The sequence below is a fragment of the Bos taurus genome, chromosome 3 (assembly GCF_002263795.3).
Source record: "Bos taurus isolate L1 Dominette 01449 registration number 42190680 breed Hereford chromosome 3, ARS-UCD2.0, whole genome shotgun sequence".
NCBI lineage: Eukaryota > Metazoa > Chordata > Mammalia > Artiodactyla > Bovidae > Bos > Bos taurus.
The window spans coordinates 80,602,669-80,618,411 of NC_037330.1; the positions used below are offsets into that span (position 1 = coordinate 80,602,669).

The 15,743-nt window shown below is 40.3% G+C and overlaps 1 protein-coding gene and 1 long non-coding RNA gene across 4 annotated transcripts in view; one reads left to right on the plus strand and one right to left on the minus strand.

Moving 5' to 3' along the window:
* Window positions 1–15,743, minus strand: part of RAVER2 (ribonucleoprotein, PTB binding 2) — a 137,370-nt gene that overhangs the window by 18,672 nt on the left and 102,955 nt on the right. The gene's annotated exons all lie outside the window — the stretch shown is intronic.
* LOC112446005 (uncharacterized) lies at window positions 1,241–9,990 on the plus strand. Of its 2 annotated transcripts, XR_003034050.2 has the most exons (4): window positions 1,241–2,474; window positions 2,662–2,782; window positions 9,184–9,243; window positions 9,528–9,990. It is a non-coding gene; the product is annotated as an uncharacterized lncRNA (long non-coding RNA). The 2 variants fall into 2 exon arrangements; XR_003034051.2 differs by lacking the exon at window positions 2,662–2,782 and having other exon boundaries at window positions 1,249–2,474.

The following is a 15,743-nucleotide window of genomic DNA, read 5'->3' on the forward strand; positions in this document are numbered from 1 at the left end:
ACACATTGAGCAAATGAGAAAAAAGAAAGACAGGCCACACCACAATGGGGAGGAGAGGCTGAGAGACTGTCTCACCATAAACCCCACCCTCAGAGCAGCAACTCATAACTGGGCGGGAATTCACAACCCCGAGCATCCCCCTAAGAAGTGAAAGGTTTGAACCCAAGCTGGTACTTCAACTTTTTAAATTTTTTTATTGAAGTATAGTTGACTTACAGTGTTGTGTTAATTGCTGGTGTATAGCAAAGTGATTCAATTATTATCATGTGTATGTATGTGTGTGTGCTGTATTTCATATTCTTTTCCATATGGTTCACTATAAGATATTGAATACAGTTCCCTGTACTATGCAGTATGACCTTGTTGTTTATCCATTTTATAGATTAATATAATCATTTATATTTGCTAATTCCAAACTCCCAATCATCCCTCCCCCACCCTACCCCCTTCTCCCACCTGGCAACCAAAGTCTTTTCTCTATGTCTATGAGTCTGTTTCTGTTTCATAGATTGATTCATTTGTGTTATATTTTAAATGCCACATATAAGTGATATCATATGACATTTGTCTAACTTCCTTCATTTAGTATGATAATCTCTTGGTCCACTCGTGCTGATGAAATGGCACTATTTCATTCTTTATTTTATGGCTGAGTAGTATTCCACGGTGTATATATACACCTCTTCTTTATTTATTCATCTGTTGATGGACATTTAGGTTGCTTCCATGGCTTGACTATTGTAAATAATGCTGCTTTAAACATTGGTTGGCACTTCAACTTATAAGTTCTGTGTCTGAGAGATGAGCCCCCAAAATAGCTAGTGTGGAAATTCAGAGGATGAGATGGTTAGATATCATCTAATTGCTCAATGAACATGAATTCGAGCAAACTCTGGGAGACAGTGAAGGACAGGGGAGCCTGGTGTGCTGCAGTTCATGAGGCTGCAAAGATTTGGACGCGACTTAGTGACTGAGCAGCAACAACAACCTCAAGTTCTGGCTTCTAATCAGCCTGAATCCAGGTGCTAAGATCTGCCCTCTTGGGGACAGTGACAGGTCTGGCACACGCTCACCTCCTTGGAGGCACTAAGAATAAAGTAGGCTGCTTGGACAATCATATGTTCAAGACACAACCAAGAGCAGGGCAGGACTGCTCCTTCAAGTCTTGGAAAGGCGTAGATTTTACCTAATGCATAGAAACCAACACAGAGAATCAAGGAAAATGAAGAAATAGGGATATGTTCCAAATAAAAGAACAAGATGAAGCCTCAGAAAAAGACCTTAATGAAACTGACATAAGTGACTTACTCTATAAAGAGTTCAAAATAATGATCGTAAAGATGCTCACTAAACTCAGGAGAACAATGGATCAACAAATTGAGAATTTCAACAGAGGTAGAAAATGTAAGAAAGTACCAAACAGAAACTACAGACCTGAAAAATTTAGTAATGAAACTGAAAAATACAATAGCGGGGCTCAACATCTGATACATGAAGCAGAAGAAAAGATTAGTGAACTCAAATACAGCAATGGGACTTATCCAATCAGAGCAACAAAAAGAAACAAGAATTAAAAAAAGGTGAAGATACCTTAAAGGGACTTGAAGGATAACAACAAGGTTATCAAAAGGAGAAGAGAGAGAAAGAGGCAGAAAATTTATCTGAAAAAATGTGGTTGAAAATTTCCTTAACCTGGGGAAAGAAACAGACATCCAGATCCAGGAATTCCAAAGAGTTACAAATAAGATAAACCCAAAGAGACTCACACCAAGATATATGATAATTAAAACATCAAATGTTAAAGACAAGAAGAGGATCTTTAAAACAGCAAGAATAAAAAACTTGTTCCATACAAGGGAAACCCCATAAGACTATAAGCAGATTTTTCAGCAGAACCTTTCAGACCAGAAAAGAGTGTCATGATATATTCAAAGTGCTGAACGAAAAAAAACAACCTGCCAACCAAGAATACTCTACCTGGCACAGCTGTCCTTCAGAATTGAAGGAGAGAGGAAGAATTTTCAAGACAGCAAAAACTACAGGATTTTATTACCATGAAACCAGCCTTACAAGAAATGTTAAAGGTACTTCTTTAAGCTGAAACGAAATGGTACCATTTAGTTAATAGGAAAGCATACGAAAGTACAAATCTCACGGGTAATGGTTAAGTATATGGTAAAATTCAGAATAATCTAATGTTGTAAAGACACTGAAGTAGTCACTTACAAAGCTAGCATGAACATTAAAAAAGGAACTTTGTGAAAACACCTACAATAATTGGTAATGGACACATAAGCTGTAAATTGTGACATCAAAAACAAAACATGAGTGACATCAGCATCCTGCTGGAGTGAGACATTCCCTCTGTCTTTCCTCTTCAATCTATAACCAGTAAAACATCCACAACTCAACAAAGCCACATCTGCCCAATACACCAGGATGCTGGAGAATTCCACACACCTGTACATTTAAAGGTGGGTGGTGTGTGTACGTGCTCTTGTGCCCAAATCTTTGTGACCCCATGGACTGTAGTCGGCCAGGCTCCCCTGTCTATGGTATTCTCTAGGCAAGAACACTGGGGTGGGTTGCCGTTTCCTACTCCAGGGGATCTTTCCCACCCAGGGATCCAACGTGTGTCTCTTGTGTCCCCTACATTGGCAGGCGGATTCTTTACCACTGAGCCACCTGGGAAGCCCAAAGGTGGGTGGACGGGAACACAAACAGGTGGAACCAGGGGAACAGCAGAGGCAGCACCTGCCATCCTGCCTCCCAGCCGCAGCAGGTGAGCTTGCAGGCCCGGAAAACCTGGTGCGCAGGGTAGGCAGCGCGCCCGACTCCAGTTTCCTGGCCTCAGTGGTGTTCACAGCGACAGGTAACCCGGCAGCGGTGGCCGTGAGGGCTTGTTCTGTCCCTTCAAGCACAGAGGCACCCATGACCCCAGCCCCAGTCCCCCTACTCACTCCCATCCACAGTGGTGCACCCGAGAAACCCAATGCCCCCAACATGGTAGAGGTACCTGTGACCCCACCTCTCCACCTACCTCCCCTGCAGTAGCAGAGCCTACAGTTCAGATCTGGGACATGGCAGAAGTGTCTACCATCCCAGTCCTCAGGAGGTGACACCAGCAGCAGCAGGGCACCAAGAGCCTAGAGGCACAAGCAGTGCCAAGGAAGGCAGGGGGCAGGTGTCACCTCTGACAGACAGGTAAAGGGCTGACTCACAGATAACCAGAAGCACCTCAGGGAAGAAAACAAAAATCTTGTGCTATAGTGACACCTACTGGAAGACAAAAGAGGCACTTTAATTTCTAAATTGTTGAATCATTAGAATCAAGCCAAAAAAACAAAAAGGTTTTACCTAAGGAAGAAAGATGTCCATTACTTCAGATGCTCCGGCAGAGGAACACTCATCAAGTATCATGAAAACCCACAATAGTGATGTATTCAAAAAAGAAAATGACAATTCTCTATCAATCAAAGTCATAGAATACTGTGATCTAACTGATAAAAGAATTCAAAATAGCTGTCACAAAGAAACTCAAGAAAATTCAGTGAGCTCAGGAATAAAATTAAGAAACAGAAGGAATATTTTACTAAATAGACTGATACTCTACAAGAGAACCAAACAAAGTCTGGAGCTGACGAGTTCAATAAATGAGATGAGAAATGGAATTTGGAAAGCACTGGAAATAGAGCAGACTTTATGGAAGAGAGAATCAGCAAGCTTGAAGACAGAAATCTAAAAATGATACAGATAGAAGAAAGAAGAGAATTAAGATCTAGAGAAAACTGGGGAAATCTATGAGAACTATCCAACTCTTTCAGGAAGGGTCATATTAGGATAATGGGTATCCCGGGAGAGAAGGAAAAGGCAGCAGAGAGTTTAAAGAAATAGTAGCTGAGAACTTCCCAAACCTGGAGAAGGAACTGGGTATACAAATCCATGTAGCTAAGAGAATGCCTAATTACCTCAATGCAAAAAAGACTTCCCCTAAGACACATTCTCTTAAAACTGTCAGAAGTCAATGACAAATAATTTTAAAGGCAGCCAAGGAAACAAGGATGGTAACCCACAAAGTAACCCCCATTAGATTATCAGTAGATTTCCTGGCAGAAACTCTAGAGGCCAGGAGAAGAGTGGCCATTCTCAAAATACTGAAAGAAAAACTGCCAGCAGAAAATACTCTATCCAGCAAAGTTATCATTCAGATATGAAGGAGAAGGAAAGGCTTTCCCAGACACACAAAAGCTGAGGGAATTCATCAACAATGGACCTGCCTTTAAGAAGTGCTGAAAGGAACTGTTCTACCAGAAAAAAAGGCAAAGGTACATAAATCCTTGAGTAAGGGGATAAACAATATCAGAAAATTGCCACTCTATATCAGAATAACTTTTTAAATATTTTATTATAGCATAAAGGTTAAAGGGGGGAAAGCAGTAAAAAATAACCACTTCAATCTGTTAAACTCAAAACATAAAGAGGGATAATTTCAGACAACAAAAACATAAAAGGGGAAGCAAACAAGGATGAAACCTATTTAGGCAAGCGAAGATAAGACGCTATCAGCAGAAAATCGACTGTTTTTCCTATGAGACGATGTATACAAGCATTGCAGTAACCACAAAACAAATCTAGAGCAGAGACAAGCAACACAACAAAAGATGAGAGTGAGAAAAACATAGAAAACCGCTAAACCAAAATAGTGGACAGAAACAGAAGGAAAAAGGAAGAATGGAAATATATAGCCATATATATCTATAAAAAATACACACATATAATTTTTTAAAAAGCAATACTAAGTACTCATTTATCAATAATCAACTTAAATATAAATGAATTCATCAATCAAAAGACACAGAGTGGCTAGATGGATTAAAAAACAAGACTCAACTATATGCTGACTCTAGAAAACTCTGAATAGACTAATCATGAGATTGAAACAGTAATCAGAAGTGTGCGTGCATGCGTGCATGCGTGCGTGCATGTGCGTGTGTGTGTGAGTTGCTTGGTCATGTCTGACTCTGTGTGTGTGTGTGTGTGTGTGTGTGTGTGTGTGTGTGAGAGAGTTGCTTGGTCATGTCTGACTCTCTGTCACCCCATGGACTGTAGCCCGCCAGGCTCCTCTGTCCATGGAATTCTCCAGACCAGAATCCTGGAGTGAGTAGCCATTCCCTTCTCCTGGGGATCTTCCCAACCCAGGGATCAAACCCAGGTCTCCTGCACTGGCAGGCAGATTCTTTACTGTCTGATCCACCAGGCAAGCCCAAGGGGAAAAAAAAAAAGTCCAGGATATATTCTGCCAAACATGCAAAGAAGATTTAATACCCATCCTTCTCAAATTCTTCCAAAACACTAAAGAGGAAGAAGTGCTTCCTAACTTATTTTACAAGGTTAATAATACCCTGTTATCAAAACCAGACAATAACACAAAGGAAGAAAATTAAAGGCCAGTATCTGTGAAGAACACAGATTCAAAAATCATCTCAATAGATGAGAAAAAGCATCTGACAAGATTTAACACCTATTTATGATTAAAAAAATCACAATAAAATGTGTACAGAAATATATACCTCAGAATAATACTGGCCATATATGAAAAAAATATAGCTAATCTACAGGAATAAGACAAGGATGGCCACCCTAACCACTTTTATTTCAAAATACTATTGGAACACCTAGCCAAAGCATTTAGGCAAGGAAAAATAAAGGAATCCAAATCAGAAAGAAAGAAGTAAAAATGCAAAAAAATTATCTGCAGATGATATGATTTTACAAGTAGAAAACCTGAAAAGACCACATGCACACAAAAAACTATTAGAAATAATAAATGAAGACAGTAAAGTTGCAGAGTACAAAGTCAACATTCAGAAGTCTGCTGTGCTTCTGTACGCTAACAATGAGCTCACAGAAAGGAAAATTAAAGAAACAATCTCATTTATAATCACAACAAAATGAATAAAGTACAATTGAGGTGAAAGATCTCTACAGTGAAAACTATAAGATGTTGTTGAAACTGAAGAAGACACAAAATATTGAAAGATATTCCACGCCCATGGAATTGGAAGAGTTAATGTTGTTAAAATGTCCATGTTACCTGAAGCAATCTACAGATTCAATGCAATACCTATCAAAATTCCAAGGATATTTTTCAGAAAAATAGAAGAAAAAATTCTAAAATTTACATGGAACAGATTCTGTAAACACCTGTTCAGAATCTTTACAGATTCTGTAAGAAGATTCTGTACAGCCAAAGCAATCCTAAGAAGTAAGAACAACGTAGGAGATATCACACACCCTCATTTCAAACTGCATTACAAAGCTATAGTAATTAAAAAACAACAACAACACATACATAGATCAATGCAACAGAATAGGAACCACAGAAATAAACCTATACAAACATGGACAATTAATTTATAGCAAAGGAAAAAGAATATACAATGGGGAAAGGACAGTCTCTTTAATAAATGATTAGAAAACGACAGCCACATGCAAACAAAAATGAAACTAGGCGTCTGTCTCACACCAGACACAAAAATCAACTCAGATTAAAGACTTGAATATAAGACCCGACACCATAAAACTCCTAGAAGGCAACATAGGTAGTATTTCTTTTGACATATTAGTATGCTCTTCGCAATATCTTTCTGGATGTGTCTCTTCGGGAAAGGGAAATAAAAGCCAAAATAAATAAATGGGGCTAAATCAGACTAAAAATCTCTGTTCAGCAATGGAAACCATTAACAAAATGAAAAGACAGCCTACTGAATGGGAGAAGAGAAGATACTTGCAAATGATGTATCTGACAAGAGGTTACTATCCAAAATATATAAGAACTCATACAACTCAATATTAAAAAACAAACAACCAGATTAAAAAATGGGCGGAGGAGCCAAATAGACACTTTGCAAAGAAGATACACAAATGGCCATTAGGCACATTAAAAGATATCCAACATCACTAATTACTAGGGTGGTTCTCATCAAAACCACAATGAGAGATCACCTCATTCTTGTTAGAATGGTTACTGTCAAAAAGGCAAGAAATAACAAGTGATGGCAAGGATATGGATAAAATGGAACCCTCATATACTGTTGGAAAGGACCCGATGCCGGGAAAGATTGAGGACAGGAGAAGTGGGTAACAGAGGATGAGACTGCTGGATGGCATCACTGACTCAACGGACACGAGTTTGAGCGAACTCTGAGAGATAATAAAGGACGGGGAAGCCTGGCGTGTCTGCAGTCCATGGGGTCACAAAGAGTCAGACATGACTTAGTGACTGAACGACTACAGCAACATACGCTGCTGGTGGGAATACAAATTGGTGTAGCCACTATGAGGACATCCCTGGTGGCTCAGCGGTAAAGAATGCATCTGCCTGCCAATGCAGGATGGGCAAGTTCCATCTCTGGGTTGGGAAGATCCCCTGGAGAAGGAAATGGCAACCCATTCCAGTATTCTTGTCTGGGAAATTCCATGGACAGAGGAACCTAGCAGGGTCTATGGGGTCACAAAAGAGTTGGACATGACTCAGCAACTAAACACGGAGAAGGCGATGGCACCCCACTCCAGTACTCTTGCCTGGAAAATCCCATGGACAGAGGAGCCTGGTAGGCCGCAGTCCATGGGGTCGATAAGGGAAGGACACGACTGAACGACTTCACTTTCACTTTTCACTTTCATGCATTGGAGAAGGAAACAGCAACCCACTCCAGTGTTCTTGCCTGGAGAATCCCAGGGACGGGGGAGCCTAGTGGGCTGCCGTGTATGGGGTCGCACAGAGTCGGACACAACTGAAGCAACTTAGCAGCTTAGCAGCAGCAGCTAAACAACAAGTGACTATGGATAACACTATGAATACTCCTCAAAAAAATTAAAAAATAGAACTGCCCTTTGACCCAGAGATACCACTTCTGAGTATTTATTCAAAGGTGGTGGTGGGGGGAACCTGACTTGAAAAGTTTGTGTTCACTGCAGCATCATTTACAATAACCAAGACACAGAAGTAACCTCAATGTTCACCGATGGATGAATGCTAAAGAAAATGTGGGATATACACACACAGGAATATTATTCAGTCACAGAAAAGAAAATCCTGCCATTCATGACAATGTATGGGCCTCGAGGGCATTATGTTAAGTGAAATAAGTCAGAGAAAGACAAATATTGTACACCCCCACTTACATGTGAAATCTGAAAAACAAACAACAAAAGAGACTGACCCTAACTCGTGGACACAGAGGACAGACTGGTCGTTGCCAGCAGTGGGGATTAAAGGATTGGCAAAACGGGGGAGACTGGTCAAAGGATACAAGCCTCCAGGTACAAAATAAACCAGACCTGGGAATATAACGTACAGCAAGGTGACTATAATTAATAATATTTTATTGTATATTTGAAAGTTGCTAAGAGTTAATTACTCTTAAAAATTCTCATCACAAGAGAAAAAAAATAACTGCAGTGATGGATGTTAACTAGATTTACTGTGGTAATTATTTCACAAAATATACAAAAGTCAAATCAGTATGTTGTCATATGAAACTCCTGTTATACATCAACTGCACCTCAACAAAAAAAAAAGCTATTCCACCTCAATAAGGGCTGCCAGCAACAAAACCGCATGCTTACCTACTTAGCTGGACGCCCTCCCTCCGAGTCCTCACTCTCCACTATCATGCCTCTTCATCATTCTCTTCAGCTGTCTTCTCTATTTTCATCCCTTTGTTGGTCTGGTGATCTTTCTGCATTTTGGACCATAGCCACTAACAGTTGTCACACCCTTAGCTTCAGTATAATGAACTCTTTTTTCCTCCTTAATCTTCTTCCTCTAATCCTCTAATCTTCTTCTTTCCTTCTTAATCTTCTTCCTCTAATAAATGATCAATCCATCTAGTTTAATTTTGAAAAGCTAGCTGTTGTATAATTCAACTAACTCATTTTCCAAAGATGGCAAGAAACAACAGATACGTCGTTCTGAAGTCTGGAAATCTCACATTCTCAGCTCTCTTCCCTGATTCTTCCTGCAGTGTAGTAATCCATGTGTCATGTCTGAGTATAAAGCACAACAGCAACCTGAGTGTTCCTCTCTTTCTATACCATCTTCATTCTCAAAAACCAGCTGGGAAATTTATTAGATACTTTCATTCAAAGGATTTCCTAATCGTGCTATACCATTCACAGAAAGAACCTGCTGGGATGCATGAGTTCAGCAAAAACCTTCACCAGGACACATGGGAAACTGTAAGTAAGAAAAGGAAATGAAAATGAATGTTACGGTAGCCCATATGATAAGGGAAGAAAGATAATCCTTCTAATACACTCTACCAAAGATATCTATCTTCTAATGTAAGAACTGATGAATTAAATAGGAAATGATGATAGTTAAGATTTTTGTTGTTGTTGATTAAGATTTTTGAAACAAAGTTTAGTGTTCTGGGAGAAATATATTGGTATCAAAGAAACATCAAAAAGGAGAAAATAAAACCAAGCAAGCATCTGCTTTTCTTTCTATTTCATATTTGCAGGATATAAAACATCTATTCCTTCAAAGACTAAATGTTGAGAGCACTGGGCTCTCTTATGAGGTTACCGAGATGAATGAAACCTCCAAGAGCTCATATCCTAGGAGAGGAAGTAAGAAAAGCACAAAACAAGAACTTCCCTGGTCGTCCAGTGCCTAAGACTCCACGCTCCCAACGCAGGGGGCCTGGATTCAGGCCCTGGTCAGGGAACTAGACCTGACATGCAGCAACTAAAGAGTTTGAAAGTCACAACTAAAGATCCAACTAAAGATCCCACATGCAACAACACAGATCAAAGGTCCCACCCATATCCTGCAACTAAGACCCAGCACAGCCAAAAAAATAAATAAAAATAATATGTGTGTGTGTGTTTGTACATATATATACACATAAAACGAAAAGCACAAAACAGAATTCTGAAAGGACATGCCACCATACAAAAGAGAAACAGGTGAAGTGCTAAAGCTTTTTCAGAGATGGGAAAATGGAAGTGGGGGTGTTGAGCAATATGGGAAAATGTTTCAGGATGAGATGGCATCTGAGTTAAGATCTGGAGGTGAGGTAAGATATGAGGAAGAGACACAGGATGGCCAGTTTGCTGCTGCTGCTGCTGCTGCTAAGTCGCTTCAGTCGTGTCCGACTCTGTGCGACCCCATACACGGCAGCCCACCAGGCTCCCCCATCCCTGGGATTCTCCAGGCAAGAACACTGGAGTGGGTTGCCATTTCCTTCTCCAATGCATGAAAGTGAAAAGTGAAAGTGAAGTTGCTCAGTCGTTTCTGACTCTAGCGACCCCATGGACTGCAGCCTACCAGGCTCCTCCATCCATGGGAGTTTCCAGGCAAAAGTACTGGAGTGGGGTGCCATTGCCTTCTCCAGGAGAAAGGAAATATGTGACAAACCAGATGGCACGAACCACACACCAGTGACAGGGCACCAGTGGCTGGCCCATGGAAGAGAGCAGTGGCAAATGAGGTTGGAAAAGCAAGTCATGGACAGGCTGAAATACTAGGCTAACACCTGATTAATTACAAACACAGAATGACGTGCTTCATCTTAGAATTTGTAGGTTAGTAAGCAGCTTCAGAGAAGGCAATGGCAATCCACTCCAGTACTCTTGCCTGGAGAATCCCATGGAGGGAGGAGCCTGGTAGGCTACAGTCCATGGGGTCACAAAGAGTCAGACACAACTGAGTGACTTCACTTCCCTTCATTTCAAGCAGCTTCATTAAAAAAAAATGTGGCAATGAAGGAGACAGGCATAAGAAGGTCTCTCCAGGAGGCCACTGAACTTGTCCATGCTTTTAGATATATGCATGTGGGCAAACACAGATTACACACGATTCAAATTTTTGCTTAGCATTTACAAAGGAATTTACAGATGAGAAAGAACAAAGTGGCATACTTAGAAAATCTGAAGAAAACAATTTCAACAGGCATTTATGCTTTGAAGAGAATAAAGACATTGAGAGAAGCCCTATAACTCTAGCTCTGCATGTCTAGTATTCAGGCAGAAATCAGATCAACAAAACAGCCAAACCATAGTACATTTGGAAAGGTATGACCTGATAACATGTAATTTGATGATGTCCTACACTGTATCACGGATCTGTGCAGTAAACAGGAAGAAATTATTATCTCCATTGAAGAGATCAGAAAACAAAAGCTCAGAAAACTTACGTGACTTGACTAAAATCACAAGACTTCCCAAGTGCCTCAGATGGTAAAGAATTTGCCTGCAAGGCAGGAGACCCAGGTTCGATCCCTGAGTCAGGAAGATTCCATGGAGAAGGGAACTGCTACCCACTCCAGTATCCTTGCCTGGAGAATTCCATGGACAGAGAATCCACGGGGTCACAAAAACTTGAACATAACTGTGACATTACTCACTACTCATACAATGCAATATTAGGACTATGAATCCAGCTCAATTTTTCTCACTTTACTATTCCCACCATTATTCTAATCTGCCTTATTCTTAAAAATCCAAAGTTTGCACACATTTACTATGAAACCCATTCTGTAACTATGCAGTTATTATTTTTGGATTAAACAAGAAATCTCATTTTCTTCCCCTTATTAAAGTGAATCTTTTTATCTTCATGTAAATATAGACTAACTTGTTTTATTTCCATGTGACAGCCAAAGTTTGATACTTACAATGTATATTAAGCTCATTTCAATCACTGAACTAAAGGCTTATTTTAAAAATACTTGAAAGAATTTGAGAAACTGGAATCTTGAATATTCCTCAGGGAGATTCCTTTGGGATATGTTAATGCTGAGTGTGATTTTGATTAGGGTCATCTACTACAGTCCAAATTAAAGATACTGCTTTACCACTAATGCTCTCCTAAAGTAAATATAACTACTTTGCACATAAATTCCTAAATACAAAAATCAAACTGGTTTTCAGAAAATTCTGCTCATATAGGACTCCTCAGTGTCACCTTCTCCTTTACCCCACTTTATCTTTTCTAGGTCTTGACTCTTGAATGGAATTAGATGGGATGGAAAACCTGAAATGACCGGTTGCACTAGTTCACCTGAGGCCTGAGTCAAACCCATAATAACCTTTCTTATAGTTTCCAGTCCAGCCTTTAGACTTCATAACTAAAGAAATAAGAATTAATTTGATTATCTTCTCTGCATTTAATATAGTTCACTTTTAAAGTTCTATTTAAACAATGTAATTCTTTTCCTAGTTGTTAAAAAATGTTTTAAAACCAACATGCTTCATTCTGTGACACTGTAGTTGTTGACTCACTCAGTCGTGTCCGACTCTCTGCGACCTCATGGACTGCGGCACGCCAGGCGTCCCTCTCCATCATCAACTTCCGGAGCTTGCTCAAACTCATGTCTGTTGACTCGGTGATGCCATCCAACCATCTCATCTTCTGTTGTCCCCTTCTCCTCCTCCTCCAATCTTGCCCATCATCAGAGTCTTTTCCAATGAATCAGGTCTTTTCCAGTGAGTTGGCTCTTCGCATGAGGTGGCCAAAGTATTGGAGCTTCAGCATCAGTCCTTCCAATGAATATTCAGGTTTCCTTTAGGATTGACTGGTTTGATCTCCTTGCTATCCAAGGGACTCTCAAGAGTAACAATAAAATGTTTCTTTTTTGTATATATATATGCAGATGTGTTCAATTTTCATGTTCCTTTTTGCCTCTCAGCCACTTGCCTTTCTTTATGAGTACTTCAAGTCTTAACTGTGAATGTAAAGACTGATCCTCCAGGGCTTCCATGGTGGCTCAGTGGTGGAGAATCCACCTGCCCATGCAGGAGACACAGGTTCAATCCCTGGTCCAGGAAGATTCCACATGCTGCAGAGCAACTAAGCCCATGTACCACACCAGAGCCTGTGTTCCAGAGCCCGGGAGTCACAACTACTGAATCCCGTCCACCTAAAGCCCATGATGCTCCACAACGAGAAGCCCACACACAGCAAAAAAGGTACTATACTACATTTCAGTTCGGTTGCTCAGTCATGTCCTACTCTTTGCGACCCATGGATAGCAGCACGCTGGCTTCCCCGTCCATCACCAACTCCAGGAGCATGCTCAAACTCATGTCCATTGAATTGGTGAAGCCATCCAACCATCTCATCCCGTCGTCCCCTACTCCTCTTGCCTTCAATCTTTCCCAGCATCAGGGTCCTTTCCAGTAAGTCAGTTCTTCCCATTAGGTGGTCAAAGTATTGGAGCTTCAGCTCCAGCTTCAGTCTTTAAAAAGAATAGTCAGGACTGAGTTCCTTTAGTATTGTCTGGTTTGATCTCCTTGCTGTCCAAGGGACTCTCAAGTCTCCAAGGGACTCTAACACCACAGTTCAAAAGTATCAATTCTTTGGTGCTCAGCTTTCTTCACAGTCCAACTCTTACCTCCATACATGACCATTGGAAAAACCATAGCTTTGATGCACAGACCTCTTGTCAATAAAGTAAATTTCTCTGCTTTTTAATATGCTGTCCAGGTTGGTCATAGCTTTTCTTCCAAGGAGCAAGCATCTTTTAATTTCATGGCTGCAGTCATCATCTGCAGTGATTCTGGAGCCCAAGAAAATAAAGTTTGTCACTGTTTCCATTGTTTCCCCATCTATTTGCCATGAAGTAATAGGACCGGATGCCATAATCCTAGTTGTCTGAATGTTGAGCTTTAAGCCAACATTTTCACTCTCGTCTTTCACTTTCATCAAGAGGCTCTTTTGTTCCTCTTTACTTTCTGCCATAAGGATGGTATCATCTGTGTATCTGAAGTTATTGATATTTCTCCCTGCCATCCTGATTCCAACTTGTGCTTCATTCACCCCAGCATTTTGCATGATGTACTCTGCATATAAATTAAATAAGCAGGATGACGATACACAGCCTTGTTGTACTCCTTTCCCAATTTAGAACCAGTCCTTGAACTATCCATGTCTAGTTCTAACTGTTGCTTCTTGTCCTGCATACAGGTTTCTCAGGAGACAGGTCAGGTAGTCTGGTATTCTATTCTCTTAAAATTTTCCATGAGTTTGTTGTGAACCACACAGTCAAAGGCTTTAGTGTAGTCAATGAAGCAGATGTTTTTCTGAAATTCCCTTGCTTTTTCAATGATCCAACAGATGTTGGCAATTTCATCTCTGGTTCCTTTGCCTTTTCTAAATCCAGCTTGAATGTCTGGAAGTTCACAATTCACATACTGTTGAACTCTGGCTTGGAGAATTTTGAGCATCACATTGCTAGCATGTGAGATGAGTGCAATTGTGCAGTAGTTTGAGCATTTTTTGGCATTGCCTTTCTTTGGGATTAGAATGAAAACTGACCTTTTCCAGTCCTATGGCCACTGCTGAGTTTTCCACATTTGCTGACATATTGAGTGCAGCACTTTAATAGCATCATCTTTTAGGATTTGAAATAGCTCAACTGGAATTCCATCACCTCCACTAGCTTTGTTCGTAGTGATACTTCCTAAGGTCCACTTGAGTTTGCACTCCAGGATGTCTGGCTCTAGGTAAGTGATCACATCATCGTGGTTGTCTAGGTCATTAAGATCTTTTTTGTATATTTCTTCTGTGTATTCTTGTTACCACTTCTTAATATCTTCTGCTTCTGTTAGTTCCACACCATTTCTGTCCTTGACTGTGTTTGTCTTTGCATGAAATGTTCCCTTGGTACCTCTAATTTCCTTGAAGAGATTGCTAGTCTTTCCCATACTATTGTTTTTCTCTATTTCTTTGCATTGATCACTTAGGAAGGCTTTCTTATCTGTGTCTGCTATTCTTTGGAACTCTGCATTCAGATGGATGTATCTTTCCTTTTCACCTTTGCTATTTGCTTCTCTTCTTTTCCCAGCTATTTGTAAGGCCTCCTCAGACAACCATTTTGACTTTTTGCATTTCTTCTTCTTGGGGATGGTTTTGATCACTGCCTCCTGTACAATGTTACAAGCCTCCATCCGTAGTTCTTCAGGCAATCTATCTATCAGCTCTAATCTCTTGAATCTATTTGTTACTTTCACTTTATAATCATAAGGGATTTGATTCAGGTCATACCTGAATGGTCTAGTGGTTTTCCCTACTTTCTTCAATTTAAGTTGCAATAAGGAGTTCATGATCTGAGCAACAGTCAGTTCCTGATCTTGTTTTTGCTGACTGTATAGAGCTTCTCCATCTTTGGCTGCAAAGAATATAATCAATCTGATGTCGGTGCTGACCATCTGGTGATGTCCATGTGTAGAGTCGTCTCTTGTGTTGTTGGAAGACAGTGTTTGCTATGACCAGTGCGTTCTCTTGGCAAAACTCGTTAGCCTTTGCCCTGATTCATTTTGTACTCCAAGGCCAAACTTGCCTGTTACTGCAGGTATCTCTTGACCTACTACTTTTACATTATAGTCCCCTATGATGAAAGGATATCTTTTTTGGTGTTAGTTCTAGAAGGGCTTGTAGGTCTTCACAGAACTGTTCAACTTCAGTTTCTTCGCCATTAGTGGCTAGGGCATATGATACTATGACACTATGTTTACTGTGATACTGAATGGTTTGCCTTGGGAATGAACAGATATCATCCTGTCGTTTTTGAGACTGCATCCAAGTACTGCATTTCGGACTCTTATTGACTATGAGGACTTCTCCATTTCTTCTAAGGGATTCTTGCCCACAGTAGTATTTATAATGGTCGTCTGAATTAAATTCACCTACATTTAATGAAGCAAAATTTGATCACCACCTAATCAGTTTCAGT